The 20,563-nt window shown below is 34.5% G+C and overlaps 1 protein-coding gene across 2 annotated transcripts in view; it reads left to right on the top strand.

The window, feature by feature from the left end:
- The first annotated feature begins 488 nt into the window (after positions 1-488).
- The window catches only part of LOC107190983 (synaptotagmin 1), a 63,087-nt gene continuing 43,012 nt past the window's right edge, over positions 489-20,563 (top strand). For both annotated transcript variants that reach the window (XM_015580102.1, XM_015579941.1), the window contains exon 1: positions 489-780. The gene's annotated coding sequence lies outside the window, so the exon portion shown is untranslated. The remainder of the gene's footprint in view (positions 781-20,563) is intronic.

The following is a 20,563-nucleotide window of genomic DNA, read 5'->3' as shown; positions in this document are numbered from 1 at the left end:
TCTATAAAAAATCTAGCGGCCGCTGGGAATATTTCGCGTTGGTTTGTGAGTCCCTGAAGAATAAAGTGAACTGCGAGTTTCAAATGTGCGTACTTAGCGTGTACAAAAAAATTTTGTTAATTTTCCCTCTTATTTAACAGCTCGAAGGCATGTTTACCCCTTAAAGGTTAACTTCAGCTAATAACGTCGCTTCCTGAACCGATCCGGGATCGTCCAAGCTCCGGAGGATCACGCAGAGATCGCGGGGATGATCCCCCTTCTGTCCAAGGGTGAATTCCATCGAACGTCCGCGGTCGAGTGTGACGTTGTCGGCGACGACGACGACGACGACGATGACAACAATGATCTCCGGCTCGTTCGCGGCTGGCCGGGCGCACGCGTGTCGGTTCGACGACGGGGCAGAGAGGGGTCGGACGGCGCAGAGCGTCGGCTCCGTCGAAACGGCAGAAAACGTAACGTGTTTTATCGATTTCGTCGGATCGGCCATGTTCGTGTCGAGCCAGCGGTCAGGCGCACTCGTGTCCTACCTCGAGAGACCGTGTCACCGATAGATTTTCCTCCGTCTACACCGTCGTCGATGTCGCAGGGCGTATAACCACGATGCGCTTGTAAAACCGCGACGCCCCGTGCTTTTTCCACCGCTCTGTACACCGGAGACAACACACCCCGACTGTATCGCATCGACACGGTTTACCCTGACTCTCTCCGCCGAGGAACACAGCCAGGAGAAGAAGAGCAAGCCCCCCCGTTTCAGTGCAAGCTGCCGACTAACGAACGACCGTGAGTAACATTTTCTTCGAGAAAGAAAACCCCCTTCGAAAGATCCTTCAAACATCACTATCTCTCGCCCCTCTTGCCCTGTACGCGATGATCTTGTTTTAGCCTTTTGTATTCTGAATGGTAACCACGGGGTTGGTCGAGATTCGTGAGTTCGTTTTGGTTTTCGTGGCGTCTGCGGAATTTCCGTTGGAACGGTTTCCTAAGCTTCTACGGTTTCCTAAGCTCTCTTAAGAGGACTGGATTCTCCGTTGTTCTGTCTTTGTCGGGGACCTGGGTTATCGTTTCACCTTGGCGATGACTAACTGACTGTCATTAATCGAGCGCTTTTAACAACGTTCACGGTCTTGACATTTAACGATCGCCGTTGTTATCTTTCGTCATCAATGGATTCGTGGATATCGTGATCTGTCCGTGTATTCATAAAAAAAAATACCGCTTATAGATATCGTGGAGCCTGTGAACAATCTGTATTCGAATCGTTTCACTGTCCTTTTGATCGTACATTTCGATACAATCTTGTATAACAGTTCGAAAGATCATTGGGGCCAAATTCATGTCCCCTCTCTACGATCTCATCGTTCGATTGTCTTTCACCTAACAGACTGTTAGCGTTCCGTTGCCTTTCTCCCCAGATAATTCTCGAGACAGTCGTTTGTTTGTCTGTTTTACGACATTTTTTAGTGTCTTGGAAAGTGAACTGTCTCCTCCCCCCATTTACCTTCGACTTCTTACGTTCATCCGTATGAAAACTAGTTGGCGGCACTTTTCGTGAACCGTTCAAAACGTCCCCTTCTCTGTGGCGGTTTATTCTTTTTTGCGGGTACCGTTTGAGCCGCCCTTTTCCGATTGTGCACCAATCAGTCGACCGGACTAATACTGTTAAAATGTTGTTCCTCCGAATTCCACCGACTTTTTCAGCTCTTTGTCGAACCGTTCCGTGAACCTATTTCCTCGAAACGTGTACATTTGCCGATCGATCCTTTCCCAGACATTCCCAACCAGTGAAATTTTCTGTTACTTAATTTCCCTCGATGTGCATGGTAAATTGCTTTGTCCCGATTACGGGGGATCGAACGTTCGGTTAAACGACTTCACTCCGTGAATAGACATTGATGTTGCCCGTTGGTCATCTTTTCACCGACCCAACCCCACTTTGTTGTCATTCTGTACCGAACCGCTGGCACGCTTTTCGACTGTCAATACTTTCGATGGTGATTAGTAGAAAACAGCAGGGGCTGTCTAACGAAACATGAATAGACACAGTTAAAGATTCTGCGTTCGACAACCATGTTCCAGGTGGCAGCTCCCGGCCCCATTGAATCGGCGAATTTAATCCTTCGTTTATCAATGCCGAAGCTTTTGTTCTATTTCCGTACTGGACGTCGTATCGAGTTTTATTCTCAAGTTGATTCCTATGGTCGACGATGCTCATTGCATCGGTGAGAATTTAATTCCTCGGTTGACGATTATCAACTGATTAGGTGTATCCTGTATCCATCACAGCTGTGTTCGAACATCTGGAATTTTATTTCAATTTAGACTTGTTGTAGGGAAGTAAGCCGTGTTTGTTAGTAATTGAAACATAGTTTCTCTGAATGCTGGTGGTGTATATTAATGATTTTTGTAGTGCCGTCTGGTAGCATTGAGTTGTGATCAGTGAGTTCGATCATATTATTCTTCACTGTGTTCAATTTCATTAGAAAGGTTCTAAAAATTCTGTTCACTATTGTTTGCAAAATAATTTGGTTTAGTTTCTATCTGGCATAAATCATAGTCTGCAAGTTTATAATTCCATTTGTTGTTTACCAATGAGTTTTCCTCGAATAATAATATCATCTTAATCGAAATATGTACGTACACGTTGAAATTAAAATGTGTGGTTACTGGTAACAAATATGATACCTTATCGAAGAAGGTATAATTCATCGTTTAACGGTTTTCACATTCCGTGACGCTTTTAACTAAAACAGTAAGCACTCCAGAAATTGACATGTTTAAAAATTATTGAATATTTTATTCCATCTATGCATCGGAATCTTACAATTTGAGCCTGCTTCGTAGTTTCTATCATCGATGAATCAAAATCATTGAGTTTGGTTTCTCTTTTTAACAATATCAATCATCCATCAATTTACTTTTCGCTAAAACACACGGACTTTCGTGTGTAATTATGTTTGTTTTTTATTTCATCTCCATTAATAGTTACATTTTGCCTACTTGACATTAGAAACTATTCATACATTTTTGTTAGACTCATACATTCTCATCCATTCCCTCCTATTTACGTACTTTCTCAGACCATTCATTCCCACACCTTTCTTCATATTACTATTATCATATGTATGCAAGGCCACGAGTAGATTACATATTAAAGTTTCAATTATCTGTAATCATGTGTACACGAGTTTCTATTATAAAAAATATGTTTGAACGGTGTTCCGAAGATTCATAAATTATTTTCAACGCCTTAAGTCTACCCTATATTATCTCGTATATCGTGCCCGAAGAGAAAATAGAAGAATAAAGTGAAACTACGAGATTCAAATGTGTATCAGTGTTAAGAGTAAGAAAATCGAAAAATTAATAAGAAAACACAAATGGATTAAATGTTGTGTAAGTGGAGTATCAACTGTAGAGATTAATAACGAGTGAGATTTAAGCAAGGGGGAATTAACACACGAATGTAAAATGACATTTGTTCCGTACGGGAAGGCGCCAAAAAGGGTCCATTCATTAGAAGGGCGTCGAGTGTTTCGAATAATGATCGTGCCGAAAACGTCCTTGACGATATCGAGGCCAGTCGATAGTCAAATGACCGTTATCGAAAAGAATGGGCGTAAGCGTTAAGATGAATTAGTTACGGCAGTAGGGAGCACTAAACGTAATTAATGTTTCGCGACAAGAGTCTTGTTACTCCTAATTTCCAACGAGATTGAAATTGTGAGCGCACATTGTTTTGCCACGAGGACGCTCGGAATTATTGCTTACATGCGTTTCACCAGTATTCGAAAGCAGCAATTGAATCGATTAGTCGACGGGTCTCGGTTACAAACTTAATTATCGGTTACGCTGGCCAGGCTTAATGCCACGATTAGCACATTTTAACTATCCACTGTAAAATGGTCTTCTGTCAGCACGAACATCGTTTAATGAACCAGGAATTTCACAAAAACTACAGGAGAAATTACAGTATGCGTTGTATGTCAAATATAGATCGTTATTTTTGAAGATAACCGGTACAATTAACACCAGAACTACCGTCATTAAATGTATGCTAAGTTAAGTCGTGTAATTTATTAATATGTGTAATATATAATACAATATAGCTTAATATAGTACAATATAAAGTGTATAAGAACTTAAAGGTCAACATACGCTCCGACAAAAGTATCTGTAGGATTTCAGTAATCGTAAAATAAAATATCTAAAATCCGTCATTTTAACGGCTTCGGTAGTTCTACTGTTAAAACATTTGACATTTCTCACAATTTCCACAACCATAATGCAAATTTAGTATATTTGTATGTAGAAGAGTGTCATAAAGGTAACTCGTATCTCGAGCCGTTAAAAGCAGGCATAATAGAGGCTACAAAGAAAGGACTGTTACGGTTAATATAGATGAAAAATAATTCCAAAATATTACTCAAATCTTTATGTTAATTTGTACGTTTTTTGATACTAATCATTTTGTATTTCGCTTATGTGTCTATTTTTATTGCGTTTTTGTTTATGTTTTTTTCTTTCGTATTTCATAAATGAACATCTTCCGTGATTGTATAATCTATTTGTTTTAATTAATTTTTCTTTGCAGACACGAAAGCTAAAATTCATTCTTTTTTCAATAAAAGTGTCATAATTCGAAAGCCTTAAGGATTTGGCATTAGAGTTAGTAAGAAAAAACCACTTACTAAAATTAATTTTAAGTATGTACTGTAAACGGGGTAAAAGAGGGATTAATGTGATTTTTTGAAGTTAGCGTTTCCTCTGAACTGATACGTTTTGAGTTGTACCGGTTTTCTCTCAAAGTAGCGACATCTCTACAGTTCTAATGAAAAACAGATGTGAGCAATAAATCAAATTATTATAATAATTTATTTATTCTACACGTTAATTGCTCCCTTTATGTCTTATGATTTTTTTGAAAAGACAGTAAATTTTTGGATTGTGTTATATGTATATTGAAAATCACAATAAGACTGTTATATATTATTCATTGCCGATATTACAATCAAAATAACCATTAATTTATATCTGTTTATGTTTCCCCTAAAAGCAATAGTTTAGTGTTCCATTAATTGTAAAAGAAAAAATAGATTTTTTAGTACAGACCGTTGACAATTTTTGTGGTTTCAATCGTTAAAGATGCAGTGAATGATCTATCTTCTTATTACAACTTTAATCAATACAAGCGCAATATATGGTGTATATCTTGTAACAATTCATTTGACATTGCATTATTTATCAAAGAACAATGTCTTTTACTGATTTGATCAATCCACTTTACTTACGTGTAACCTAACATAGTTTGGTTTTAATATACATATAAGAATGTTTGAGTTACGTTTCTGTATTTCAATTTTCTGCAAAAATGGACACAAACTACACATTATTTATATTAAAACTTTACAGAGTTTAGAGCGTGAATACACGTAATACATACAATTAGTTAGAAGTATATTTATCTGTTCACAGATGAAAAATGTTCAATATTCCATAAGCAAATATTTCAAGCATTCTTTTAATAAAAATAATGATTGCGTAAAAGGAACCATTTAAATATTAATAATTTTTAAATCGTATCTTAAAAGAATTGTGAACTCGTCAACGTATTCTAAAAATGCTTTGTCAACAAAATTTGTATAAAGGTACACTTGTTTGGGGGTAACTTATTTACTTTAGAAAAATATAGATAAATAAATAATTGATATACTTTTCTTGCTTTCTTTTTGTACTAAATTCGTGTTTATGCTCTCAGTCTTACAAATCACTCTGATATATACATGGATCAGAATAAGTATATAGAAGATTTTTTCACACACTACCAAACATCCAAGCAAACACAAGTTTAGTTATTAATATCTAAAAAAAAAGTAAGAAAAAGTGTGTTCGTCGGATCCCGGAGCACATCGTCTGTGTGCTTGTGTTTTGTAGGATATATATTGGGAGCGTGGTTATCACTGGGTAGTGGGCGGTGGGATATTGGGTGCGTGGTTAACACTGGGTGGTGACTTGATTAACGCGTCTGCTCATTGCATTCCGTTTCTACTTTTGGCCAGCACGAAGACACGCGTTGCAAATGAATCTTCAAATTGAATTATCTCGAAAACTAAGCCACAGATGAAAAAATGTTACTCTATATTTTAGACTTATTGTTTCGACGGTATAAAAAATATTGTTCGCGATATCTCTGAAACTAATGCCGAGCGGCGGTAACATATACAAGAAAAAGCTGTTTAGAATGATGATTTTGACAACATATGTCAAGGTCATTGAAATCTGTGAGGAGGTCAAACTTCTAAATAATTACCAAGATCAGCACTTTGCACATAATATGCAGTGATTAAATACGCCGGTTTAAGTTTGCAATCCACTGTTGATTACTGTACGTAACAAATGATTTTAACATGAAAATTACACGTAAATTTTGCCCGTAGTAATCTTGAAGTATGTATCGCTGAACCATTTAAACGTTTCATTCAATAATTTCCGTAAAATTGCTTTTCTAAAAAAGTATCGTCATCTGGAGGACAATACAGCAGGTCGAAGTAACGGTCAGCAAGTAAACTACATGTATAGCTCACGTTATTTTTACGTGTGCTATATCGAATAATAGAAACATTTGTCATGAACAGGCATTATGAAGTATTTTAGTTGTGCACAGAGGAATATAAGACTACTCGATGGCTATAGACGAGGAGACCAAGAAGTTGTGGTTAATATTATTGGACTTGTACCTATGAGAGCGCGGTTATATCGATTTGTGCGTTGACTAGGCACTTGCCCACGAATACACGACGGACTGTAGTACAGTCCGGTTTCTATTCAGCTGGGGTAGCGATTGGCGACAATTATATCCACAATCCAGTGTTGGGGAACGTAGGTTATTTGAAGTAAATAGTTCGAAATAAATGTTTTCTCTCCTTCGAGTCACGGATGACGTTGTACATACAATATTTGTTGAAACAGAGGCTGCTCAAATAAATAATAATAATTCAAATACATGTGTTAATAGAAACGAACGTAACTAGTATTTCAAAATAAGTATTTTATTAAAAATGAACCAAGTAGTATTTCGAATAAGTAAAAGTAGAAGTATTTATAAAAAATGTTCACTTGGAGGTAATACATACTAGGAAAGTAATCAGACACATATGAAAGACGTTTCTTGTTTTTAAATAATATTTTCTACTTTCAAATCATTGTTTGCTTTGATTGATTGCTTTCGATACCTGGAAATCGAAAATAATAAATAATAAATACGAAATAAAAAGTGGCAAACTTCGGTACCTGCAGCACTGGTTTTATATAAAATAAATATTTTCTTTACACGTAATGTGAGGACAAATATTAAACAAAATTTGCGAATAACATGAACTCCAAATTAAATAATATTTTCGAATAATATTTTCTTGCGTTCACATTTAACTTTAATATTTCATATTTTCCTCAGCACTGCCAAAATCTAATGAATTTAGTGTAATTTTACATTTACAATATCGAAATAATTTATAACAAATTAGTACAATATCAAAATAATTTACATTAATGCATTTCTGATTTCAATGTCTCAGAATTCTAAAGTCACATTCATATTATAGGAGTTCCATTAATTATTATTCATGTGTATTGCAGTTATACCATAAATTAACAACAAATTCATTTTAACTTTATTCCATATTTTCATATTCGATTGTATCGACAGGTATATTTGTCTTTACTTTCGTGAATGAAAATTATTCACAAAGGTCCCTTTTTCATGAAAAAGATAAAACCTGCATCCTACTGTTTTGAAGTTACCACTCGACACTGCAATAGAATCAGTTGTACAGCTTATTCCGCTGCATGAAAGTATACAATGAATCTTTCAGTACACTTCGACCATTTTCCCTGTATTGATTGAAATATGCAAATTAGTCGTTGCAGTTAGTCGTGATTAAATTTTATATGTTAGATTTCATCAAAATATCTGTTATCGAGTACCGTTTACGGAAGAAAATATTTGAAAAAGAGATAGCTGCAAAGATTTGTTCAAATAATCAAATTTGTTAAATTTACCTTGAAAGGTCATGAGTTCTTAAAATAATAAATTGTGTAAAAGTGTGTCTAATAATATTCCTTCCATGTTTACTATAATAGCGTACGATACTAAGAAATCTACCATTGCATGTGCAACAAACTAATATATTTTATAACAATTCAATCCAACATTACGGAAGTTCTTCACTATTTAATTAATTTCATTATAGTTTTATAACTGTCTTACAAATAATTGGACTGTAAATCTATATGACACCATAATCATACGTAGGGCCACAATTATGTCGATTTGTTTATAATTTACAAGGATATGTCTTATATTCCATATGTCACACTAGGAAGTCCTCTTAATATTAATCACAATTAAAGTAAACATTAAAGCTTTCGACATCCTCGAAAATTTTTATTTCACTTCATCCCTGGGGTTTAACTTTTACAATAATTGAATTATGTCGCCGATATATTTAATTTAAACTGCATCACGTCTCTAGTAATTACCGTAATGAAATTTTTTAATTTTACGTTTTAGTTGTTTGTATCTACATAAAATTATTTTAAGAATATCGCGGTCCGTTTTCTTGTGAATGTAGCGTCTTAAGAGTGCAGAAAATCAACCTGTAAACTATAACATATACAATAACGCAACGAGGAAAACCACTGCTCGATTTAGTTATTTAGTGTTTTGAATGAAACGTGTGTACTTCAGCTTAACGAAATCAAATGAATATTTCAAAGAAGATTGTAACTCACACTAAAACGAGTTACTATATCATGCTAAAATTACATCGAGGTAAAAACTGTAACCGATGTAAATGTTTTATTTTAATGTCAAGTATTATGTTTTACTCAATATCAAGTGGTATGATGTGTTCTAGTAATACTTTACAAGCCACATATTGCCGCATATTTACGAGAGGTAACTATAGAATTGAACAATGTTCTATACATTCGTGCCCACTTTGAAACGCTTCCGTCACAAAAGGAAAATAGATTGTTCTTAAGGAAAGAAAGTGTTCCGCAACAAGCGCAAAATCACACAGCGTCGAAACGTAAACCCTCGAGGTTTTGCAGCTGTCTCCAATTACAGATGTAATGACATAGAATGCCTGGTCTCATCGTGATCGTAGTTAAAACGACCAGATTACGGATGGGATGTGAAAGTGTACGCTATTTTCATGATTAAAGAGTATCTCTTCCTCGAAGACTTTCCACCGTTCTTTGTGTTTCCTTATTTTAAGATAACACGGTCGAAGCATTTTTGGATTTCCAAATGGATTTCCATTATTTTTACCATGTTTCTCTAAACAATTATTCAAGGTGGCTTCCACGTTTGCTGTCGTATCCAGCTGGCCCTTTATACCTTTTATCAATTTCACCAATTTAATTTGAGCGATTAATATTTTAAACTACTTGAAAATGGAACAAACAATTTGCATATAAGTGAAAAAAACAAAAATGTTTTTCTTTATTATCTCCTGGAAGATACCACTAAAAGCATTGAAACCTACGTTTGCATATTTTGACCGTAATTTTTAGTTTTATTTGATCGTTAATATATTTTTTTCCTCGTGCTATCATAATCTCCATAAAAAAACCAATAACCACCTATTTTTTGGTAAAAATATCTGTTTTTATAGCTAAATAAGAAATGATTAATCTTTCACTATCAACTACAGTTCCATACGGCTCGTGTTAAAAAGAAATTTTTGTAACGTTTTTGTTTCAATAATTTTATCGTTGACCATGCGTCTTTTTGGTAGCAACCGAAAGTTGAAGCTTTCAAGAATGTTTTGTTAAATTTTCAACTAAATTTATAATTATTAAAAATTTCCGGAAGCCATCTTAAGCTCAATATTTTATGATGCTTTCATTTCAATGATTCAGTAAACACTTATTTTAATTGTTACAGTATACGTAGAGAACGAAAAAAGTTTTGAGAAACACGTAGATGATGTAAGTGCATATCTACTTGAGTAAAAAAGTACTGCACAAAGTGCTGGCAAGTGCTTTACTAATTGATTTTTGAGAATGAGATGGTGCGAAGGGGCTTACAGAGTGTGGTTTAAACAAATTTAGTAAGATTAATAAACATGTAACCAACACTGTAATTGTTGTCTTAAAACTTTCCTACTAATCCTCGTAGATGCTATGAAAAATATCAAGACTTCAAACATGACTGCATTGTAGCTGTATAATATAAAAAATGGTTTATACAGTCCGTAAAAAACACATATGATCTGTTTGGAAAAGCTGTTATATCAATCCCACCCTGCGGTAAACTAAAAATTTATTAATATAATTTAATTATAGAAATTCAATATACAATAAGATACTAAAAATTTAATTGTTGCAATACAAATTTCTATTGAAAATACATATGTTATGAAAGAATCATTGTAGGCCTCATTAGATTATAATTAAAATTATTAATAGTCTACTCTTTTAAAGCAAAACCCATCGAAGCTTTTGCACTGACCCAATATCATCAGTAAATGTAGTGTACAAAAGTAGACCGTGATGGACCCTCCAAGTCCTTAACAACGTATGTACTTGCTTTAGAGAAGTAATTATTAATATTAACAACTGTAGTGTTCCTTTCCTGTATGTACAGTATCATAAAAAGGAATTTATACAACACCATCTCTTGTTTCGAATGAACTATTATTATCAGTAGACTGCGGATTTTTATGCAAAATCAAAGTTTTTAAAGTAATTTATAAAGACATGAGCAATCGTAGAAATTTATTTTCTTCCTGAAGTATATTATTGGATTCAGAGTAAAACAGAAAACTCGTTGGATCTAATGAAAATGTTGTTTTTTATTATATGTCACAGGGCCATATAGGCTATAAATGCATAAAATCCGCACTCTAATTATCAGTATAATTTTACGTGAAAAATTATTTACCCTAGTGTACACTAGACTTACATCCGATTTTAATAGAAAGACACATTCCTGTAGAATATTCTATAAAATACAAATAATTTACCAAAAATAAGTCCACATAAATATAAATGATTTTTAAGTGTTACATAAGGAACAGTATCAACAATTCAAATTAAGGGTCCCGATTACATGGGTACACATCGCTTCCATGTAATTGCGTCCCTTGAAACTGGGAATGTGATTACAGATAGCAGTAGATCTGATTATACGATCGTTTTATTGGTCGGTGGTTTACTTTTCTCTCCCCTCGTTCTCTTCCTTTTTCTCTTACCCTCCACAACCAGCAGCAATCAGTTACCCTCATGATGTGGTAGGATGGCGATGAGGTTAAAAAGTTAAAAAGGAGGTCAACAATAGAGAATTGTGCAGGGTGCGACAAAATTTGTGGTATAAATGCATACGACATGTTTATTTCTCTAAAAATGATCCAAAATCTTAAAAAAAGCAATGTTTCGAACGAGAATTCATTGTTTAAAAAATAAAATTTGAAAATTTCTCTGGCATACATGATTTTGTTTAAAGTTCATTTATTACAGAGCCTTGTACAATTACAGTACACAAATAATAACAAGGATATTTCTCTTATAAATCCGCAAAAAATAAAAGGATTGTTGGGAACACAATGTACATACATACGAATTGTTTTAAGAAGTGAAAAAATGGTTCGTACAATTATTTTCTTAATTAGAGTAATGCTTTTTTTTATATCGAATTTGAGTAATGCTTTTTTCCTTTATTTTTGTTACTGTTCAGAAATGAAGATATGCGGAAAATTTAAGACATATAGCAGGATCGAAACTTGATTTAGTACGCAGAGCTTTCGAGTATCCATACAGGTGACTACATAATGCCTCACCATTATCCCGCTGTTTCTACTTATAATTCACACAGAGAGTGATGCAGTACAATTACTTATTTTCGATCGACTTTACTATTCCGTAATTATTAATTTATATAAATTGTTATAGACATACAAACGTAATTAAGTAATGGAATGACACTAGGGTAAACTAACCAGTGAATGGCTCATTAGGCAAAGAAATATAAATTATAAATTTAAAAACGATTAAATGTTTATAAATGGCGTGTAGTTGCACTTTTAATGTTCCATATGTTTTGTTTCGTGTATTACGCAAACATTGATAGGTACAATTCTTATTAAAATTATTTCAGAAATGTAGCAGTCATTTACTGGGCTTCTACACCGTTTGCACTTTATGAATAATTTTTTACAAATTCCGACAAGAATAAGTAATCATTTGTATAAAAATTTTAAGAAAAACAAATGTAATTGCAAATTTCTACTGCTATTTTGTTCTTACAAACGAATACATTTGAGTATTAATCTCAGACATCCATAAATTCAGTCACACTCGTGATCCACGTATTTTGAAATTAAATATTCCCGTAAACGAAAGTCCAAGTAAAACATTTGATTCCATACATTCTTTGTGTTTACACATAGAATCATCTTCTTTTCGGATGTGCCACGAATTTTGCATAAGAAGAGTGTACCTACATATTATATTTAGTACTCGATCTATCTCAAAAACAACCGAACATTTTAAAAATGGAAAAAAGTAGTAGCGACATCTACACGAAAATTTTGTTATTGAAAAATTCATTCTTGGTTGATATTGTGCCAAATTTGTATGATATGAGTTATAACACTCCAAGTGACAGTACTTTTTGTGGATGGGGTGAGGAATGAGCTTGGAACAAAGAGCCAATATTAATTTCTGTTTGAAACTTGATCAAATATTTACCGAAACGCATCAATTGATGCAAAATCTGTACGGCGATAATTGTTCGCGTACACAAGTTTACGGCTGGTTCAAACAATTTGAGGCGGATCGTGAAGACATTAACGACAATGTTCGGCCAGGCTGGTCCAAAATAGGAATCACCGAAAGAAACATCGTAAAAGTGTCCGAGGCAATAAAAATTCAGCCAAAGTCTTTGGCACGATTGTTGGAAACTGAGCTGGGATTATCAAAAGGCACGATTCGTTGTATTTCAACCGAGCATTTAAAGTTTTGCCAGATTTGTGCACGGTTTTTTCTTCGCACATTGACTGATGACCAACAATTACAATATTAAAACCATCCGTGAGCATCTAAACATCCTCAAATCGATTGTTACTGGCTTACTCTTGGTTACTAGATTACTTTTTGTTGTCACGGCTTTAAATAACTATAACAGGAAAGTGTTATTATAACATTCTAGATATTCAAAATATTGTGACGAGGATTCTCAAAGACATTCCGCGAAAGGACACAGAGCATTCATTTGATAAAATGTTTGACCGTGCAAATGGTTGTATCGCCACATAAGGAATGTAGTTTCAATAAAACTTTTTCCCAAAAGATGCCTGTGCTTTGTTATCTTTAAAAAGTTCGGTTATTTTTGAGACATACATTGTACAACCAATTTATCATTCTACTGAGTTTATGGTCAGAGTATAGAACTTTAGTCGTGCAGCTTTGAAACGCGCTTACCGTAGTTTTGCATTGATCTATGACAAAAAGAACGAAACTACGTTATTCTTCATCGTATTTGTGTTACTATGAACGACAGTTCTTTTGCTCTGATTCTTCAAACGTATTACACATTGCATGTATCATAGATTCAAAATGCACAGTCGATTTGTTCGTTACGTTATAATTAAAATTATTATTAGTGTACGTTTTTAGAGCTGAACCCATCAAAATCTTTGCACTCACTTAATATTCTGTTAAATACTTTTATAGTCCCTTTAATATATTTTGAATACTATAAATGTTTGAACAACCGCAGTCTTATCGTGATTTAAGGTTTAAGACTATTTTCAATTTTATGCATACAATTCTGACCATTGCCTATTACTCTGTAATATCACTTCGACAACTTGGATATAACATACATATTTTATTCGAAAGAGGGTACGCATTCTTAAGAATGTACTGTGAGGCGAAAAAGAAAAATATTCGAATGGACACAGTTCAAACATTAAAATACATTCATAAAACCACGTTTCAGGGAATATTATGTTCTTGCACATGATCGTTTTATTACCTACAGTTGATATGTACTTACATTGAACATTCTGCGAATTTTATTAGACAAAGTAAGATTATATAGACTATACATATACACGTTTTTCGTTGAAATACAAGTGTATTCAAATTCACGTTACATTTATTGCATAATTATTATACCGAATTTTGAAGATGACTTTTCAAAGACATTTTCATCTGCCATCTTCCCGCGGAATGTTGTTATCGCTATTCTTTTATTGTATTTCTTAGCAGAAAGTTACATACACCTTTACAAAGTATATTTATGAATTTGCTTTAAATGCTCATGTTTTAACCCTTTAATACAAACTGTTGCACCGGTGCAACACTCATTTTAAAAACGTGTCAAATTCTGTCACCAGTTAATATCTAACTTTTATCAGCAAGGATACGTGGTTTCACTGATATGAAGTAGATCTCTACGTTTTCAGTTGAAAAATTCAATTATTACCTCCAAAAATAAATAACAAAAGAAAAAATGGAAAAAAAGTCAGTCTGTTTAATATCGATATTTTTGTCTCCAAAATAATAAGATACAACGTACATATCAGTCTCATAATTTTGAAATAACGATTTAACCGATTATTAATTATACTTTGACTGCGACGCACTCTCAGACGGAACCATCAAAATATATAAGTATAGGACGCCATACATTGATAGACATGTGAGGGCGTATATGTATACCTATACACCTTTTGTAGTCAAAGGGTTAAGGGTCAGGGCGTTAAAGGGTTAATGCCTGTGGTGGAAATGGTCCAATTTAACTGAGATTGTGTTTAATAGTAATTTTATTCTTATAGTGCCTTGAAACGAATAGAATGCACTATATAATTTGACAATAAAAGAAGGAGATACATGTTAATAATTTTCATTCATAAAAGTTACGTCAAATATACCTATCAGTAAAATCGCTAATTTCATGTGCAACGACCTAACCGTACAACTGTAAGCTTCTCTATGAAAAACTTTGCATATTCCGACGCCTGCAGAGTGCCTTTATGTAGCTTATCGTCTTGTAACACAGGGTCTTGGTAGAGCTTACTTGATCCTCTATGGTTGGTATTGCAACAGTACGAAATGCCTGGTAACACACAAGCGTCTTAAACGCTCTGGTACATCCAACATTCAAGTGCTGCTCCACGATTGGTCTCACCACTTAGGATTCAAACGGTAAAATCTAAAAGTTGAAGAACGGAAAACTGCCGCTCATTTGCTCGCCGATGACTTCATCGTATTATAACATTGTCTATGCAATAACTGTTAACCCACACTATAAATAGAGAATAATGATGTGCAACTGTCGGCCATTGAGAGGCAACGATAATTAGATGTCCTCGAGGACTGACAGTCTGCGGATACGTTTTCGTAGTATGCCCCAGTAAACGATGTACAGAGTGAGTCATTTGAATCGATCCCCGCGAGGATCTTTGAACCCGTTATTGATACCGAAAAATGTTTCGAGGGAGAGATAAATTGGTGCCGAGTAGGTAGTTACTTCGTAGGTGGGAGCGTAGGGGACATATGAAGGTAAAATTTGTTTCATTAAATTGAGGCATATGGTTTTTTAATCCTCTGGTCGATGCAGCTCTTCGTTCTCTATAAAAAATTATTAAACTGTTTGTGTCAGAGAACTATTAGTATAGGAGATACTTTAACCCTTTCAGATCTGGTGGTTACATTTGTGTAGATGAAGTTTCTATACTGATATTTCGATGAGGATGAATGTTTCGGAAATTCGAACACGCTCTTTGTTTTCTAGTCCTTATAACTTTTTCAGCCCGTTTTTATTACGGGGCACCTTAATAATTTGCTTACCTGTTTAGAAAAACAGAGATAACACAATACGATTTTTAGACCCAAGTTACAACACTCTACAAAAATTATAAAAACAACATCGTGTCATTTATAGATTACAGATTAAACCCTTCTTTCTACAGTAATATATGGCTAAGTAAGTTACGAAACTATATGAAAATAACTGGTTGTAACTTTTGGAACAGAAATAATGTTATTTACAAAAGCTTAGACGAAAAAAGAATTACTTTTGATGTGAACAATTTTCAAATCGTCGTAACGCCTCGACTTGCTACGGCAGCGCTTATAATCTAACTTTTGTAGGCCTTCTCGAAGATCATGTATAAATTGGTCTTGCCAATTTTGCAAAAATAAATTTACGAACATTTAAAATTGAATATAGGACCGTGGTACAGCCATGTCCGAGATACAACAGGTTCCCCCACAGTTTGCTGCAGATCCATATTTTTCTTATAAATTTGAATTTTTTCATGTTTTTTCATTTGTGCTCTCTTAAATGTCATGCGATATTTAAATCCTAATATACACGTGTGCACACTTAATATATACAAAACTATGGGACATACAAACATTTGTTGTAAACAAAATATCATCTAAACAGTCTACTGAATTAAAATGTGTAATAAAATATTTTTGTTACTTTTGAAAGGAAAGTCAGGTCTGAAAGGGTTAATTTACAAATTGCGAAGTAGTTAACAGCAATATGATGTTTACCTCCTTGAAGTTGATGCTCAAAAGTACCTACATCCTTCAGCGTGAATGTAGAGACTTACTTGGTCTCTAAATGAACTACCAATTCCTTCTACCATTTCTCTTAAAATTTGTAGATATGCCATTCACACAAGCATGAGATGTGAAATGCTACGCGTATTAGCTATACCTACCGAAATTGAGTACCACTTCGCAATACTGAAATTAAAATATCTCCTAAACTAATGGTTTCTTGGCATAAATACAGGGTGGGCTGGAAATCGTAGTACAAGCGGGCATGGTGTGATTTTACGTTAAAAAAGAAGAAAATATTTTGGTATAACATTTTCTCATCGGACGCTCCGTTTTCGAGAAAATCGACTTTAAAGTTTGTTCAACTTGTAAACGATTTAGTACAATTTGCTTGTCGTGTATTTCACTACTACAGTTCTCTCTATCCGGGACAGTGTTTACAAACATTGATGATTGTGTGGATAAAACAACACAAAGTGTTGCTACCGATTACTCATTTTTATTCTTTTTTACTACTGATACACGACAAGCAAATAGTATTAAATCGTTTACAAGTTGAACAAATTTTAAAGTCGATTTTCTCGAAAACAGAGCCCCGGATGAGAAAATGTTATACCAAAATATTTTCTACCTTTTTAACGTAGAATCACCCCCTGCCCAGTTTGTACTACGATTTCCGAGCCACCCTGTAGGTTAACGCATCTTCATAGAGAATGACTAGCTGCATCGACTAATGCATTAAAAGTGTATGATGCTATTTAAAGAAACAAGTTTGACTTTCATATGTCGCATCCACTTAAAAGAAAATTATTCACATCTAATTGTTCCTCCCTTGAAATCATTTAACTTTTATCTGAAACATTTTTTCACATCATCAACGGTTTCGAAGGTATTCGCGGAGATCGATTTAAATGACTCACCCTGTATGTGGGTTCATCGTCCGCAAAGGGTTCAGGAAAAAAGCGAATTACTGGATGTTAATAAACCAAGTGATCGTCTTCTCTCTACAGTCTACAGCTCGAATCAATCGAAAAAAGTCGTAAAAAAGAAATCGATAGAAAAAGTCTTATTCACTATGAATACCTGCCAGTATTGGTCGAACTAGGGTTGGGACTATTCGAATAATTTATGTAGTATTCGAATATTTTATAAGTATTCGAATGCTACGAATAAACTTGGAATACTTGACTATTCGAATAGTATTCGAATAATATTTAGATACTCCGATATTCGAATACTATTGGAATTATATTCGTCAAGAATTGAACAACTGTAGTTTTCGAATATTTGAATACAGAACAATTTGACAGGTCCCAACCCTACCTCGTACCTAGCCAGGACTGGCAAACTCTGATGATTGGTTCCTACTGCGCGATAGTGCGACAGGCTGCCATGTATCACTCACTTTCTACTTCAGACCTTTCGCTCCAAACTTCTTTTCATTTGAAAAATAATTCGAAGTTTCCTCGAAGGATTCTTCCTTTCATGATATGAAATAGATACAATGATGACGAAATAAATAAAGGCATTTTGGAGAAGTCGGTTTGTGACAATTTTAAATCATTGTATGAACACTTTATTGCATAACTTTATGGAAGTGGAACCTATAATGTATCGTAAGTTACAATAATATGAAAACAGTATACTCATGGCATTGTCATTATTAGCTGTTTTCAATTGTCATCGGAAGCTACAAGGTGGACGTGACCTTAATAAAATAAGATAGTTATAATTTATGAAATGTGAAACGGCAACGGTGCGCCGAGAAGGTAGCGTCTATCGTTGAACGTTAATATTAAATTATACAAGATAAAGCTTGCCCGGGGAAGTGCGTTTGAGCTGGCTCTGGATTCTGGAGTGGCTCGTTTTATCAGCGTCGCGCATCGATTTTTTAAAACTAATTATAAATTAAACCTAGCCGGTCGAGAGGGAGCTCGTCATGATAGATATAATTTCTGAAAGAAACCATGACTGCGGCAGCGGCTTGAATAACGTTTCCTTATTTTAACCACTCATGGTGGATCGTATAGAAAGAAAGTCGCTCGAGTGAAGAACTTCTTGAAGAATAACCAATAATTGCCTCTGAAAATGCAGCTCATATACGGCTTTCTTTTGGTGTATTTTGCGTTCAAAAGTTCTGTGCGGGTGTAGTATAATTAGCGTCGAAAACTTGTAGAAGTAAGACAAATGTCCCAATTTCTACTTATTTCGTATTTTTCTTATTATTATAAATGTTACGTTCATGCTAGAGTTGTAACAGAATAATTCTAAAGTATTTGAACATTTACGCGAGTTTTGCACCAATTTGGGGCTCAACAAAGTGCAACGTAAGCAACGAAAAAATTTTAAAACAAGAAACTTTTCTTTCTTGACCATGTTCTAGCTGTTTGTGCTAGGGAACAGCGACTCAATTGATACTCGATAATCGGGCAGAAAAGAGTGTTTGCAATGGAAAGCTGTTATTTAATAATAAGAACACATACTGTTTTGTGCTCTAGATTTCGATTTTTTACAATTTTTAATTTTTTTAATTAGAAAACAGTGGGTAAGGTGAATTACCGTCATGTACCCATGTCTATTTACCAAAATTGTAGCAAGATACCCTTATAATCAAATGTATGTTATACGCTGTATTTCTATTCGAAGGCACTCAATTTTTCATTTATCATTATTTTATGCATTAAAAATAATTTTATATACATTTTTCATTTTTTGAAGATGGAAAATAAACAAATAGGAAAAATATAGCGAAAAAAAGAACAAAATAGTAAAAGGAATTATCAGGAATATATAGGAACATATTGATCAAGCAATAATAAATATACATATACCGGGTGAGGCATAGACACATTTTACCGGAAATTTTACCACACCGACTGGAAAATATTCCGCTTCACATACGGCAAACTATGTGGTTCCAACAAGATGGATGCCCTGCTCATTCTGCACGGATAATTACTGAATTCCTCAACGTGACATTCGGAGATCGTTGGATTGGTCGTGCAGGAAATCATAAATGGCCCGCACGTTCTCCAGATTTAACACCTCTGGACTTCTATTTGTCGGGAAAATTAAAGCAGCAAGTGTATAATGAAATACCAACAACCAAAGAAGATATGAAAGTGCGTATAAGAAGAGCTTATGCCGCGATAAACACAACTGAAATTCAACATGCCGTATTATCCGTCAAGCAACGCTTCAGAGCATGCATCAATGTTCAAGGTCACCATTTTTAACACTTGTATCAATCGTGTATTACTGTTAGATAAATAAATCAACGGTGCTTGATCATTTCCTCAAAGTAAATTATTTTTCATCACAATTGGCTTAACCCAGACAACGAATGACCTTTCCAGTAGGTTATCGTATTCGTCTTGAAATACTCTATCAGAATGTAAGTAAAAAAACACCGTTCCATTTAACAAAACAGATATGACCTTCATATCTCCTTGATGCCTCCACCTATCAAAAAATTAGTAACATCGGATGATCAGCCCCTCGATACCAAATAATTTTAGCCTGATGCATTTTTTCCTATCGCCAATAGCAGCCAAGTTATTCAGGTGGCCGGTTTTAAGTGCCTCGCCCTGTATACAGGGTAGTCCACGCAACTTGTTCACCCTGAATAACTTCTAAAGTATGCATTGTATGAAAAAACTGTTTACGGAAAAGTTGTATGGTGTGGATGGATACATTATGTGATGCATATATTTTTTTTAAAGGTGGAGGCGTTTCGTAGATTTAAAGGTCAACATCGTTTTTTTAAATGGAATGCTATACTTTTTATGCCAAAATATCGAAGAGCATTAAAGTTTGAGTAAACAAGTACTGACCTTTATTAGCCGTAAACCTAATAATTAACGAATAATTTCACTTTGTGTCTTGAAAATGGTCTGCACGTAATATCAAGTTGGAGATTCAATACCAGCAAAGATATCCGTAAGATTTCTTCCATTTATTAACGTAGGTGTTCGAAATGGTG

The sequence above is a fragment of the Dufourea novaeangliae genome, unplaced genomic scaffold, assembly GCF_001272555.1.
Source record: "Dufourea novaeangliae isolate 0120121106 unplaced genomic scaffold, ASM127255v1 scaffold13, whole genome shotgun sequence".
NCBI classification, from domain to species: Eukaryota; Metazoa; Arthropoda; class Insecta; order Hymenoptera; family Halictidae; genus Dufourea; species Dufourea novaeangliae.
Note: the sequence above shows the minus strand (reverse complement) of the source record. Positions and strands in the feature narration are given on the sequence as shown.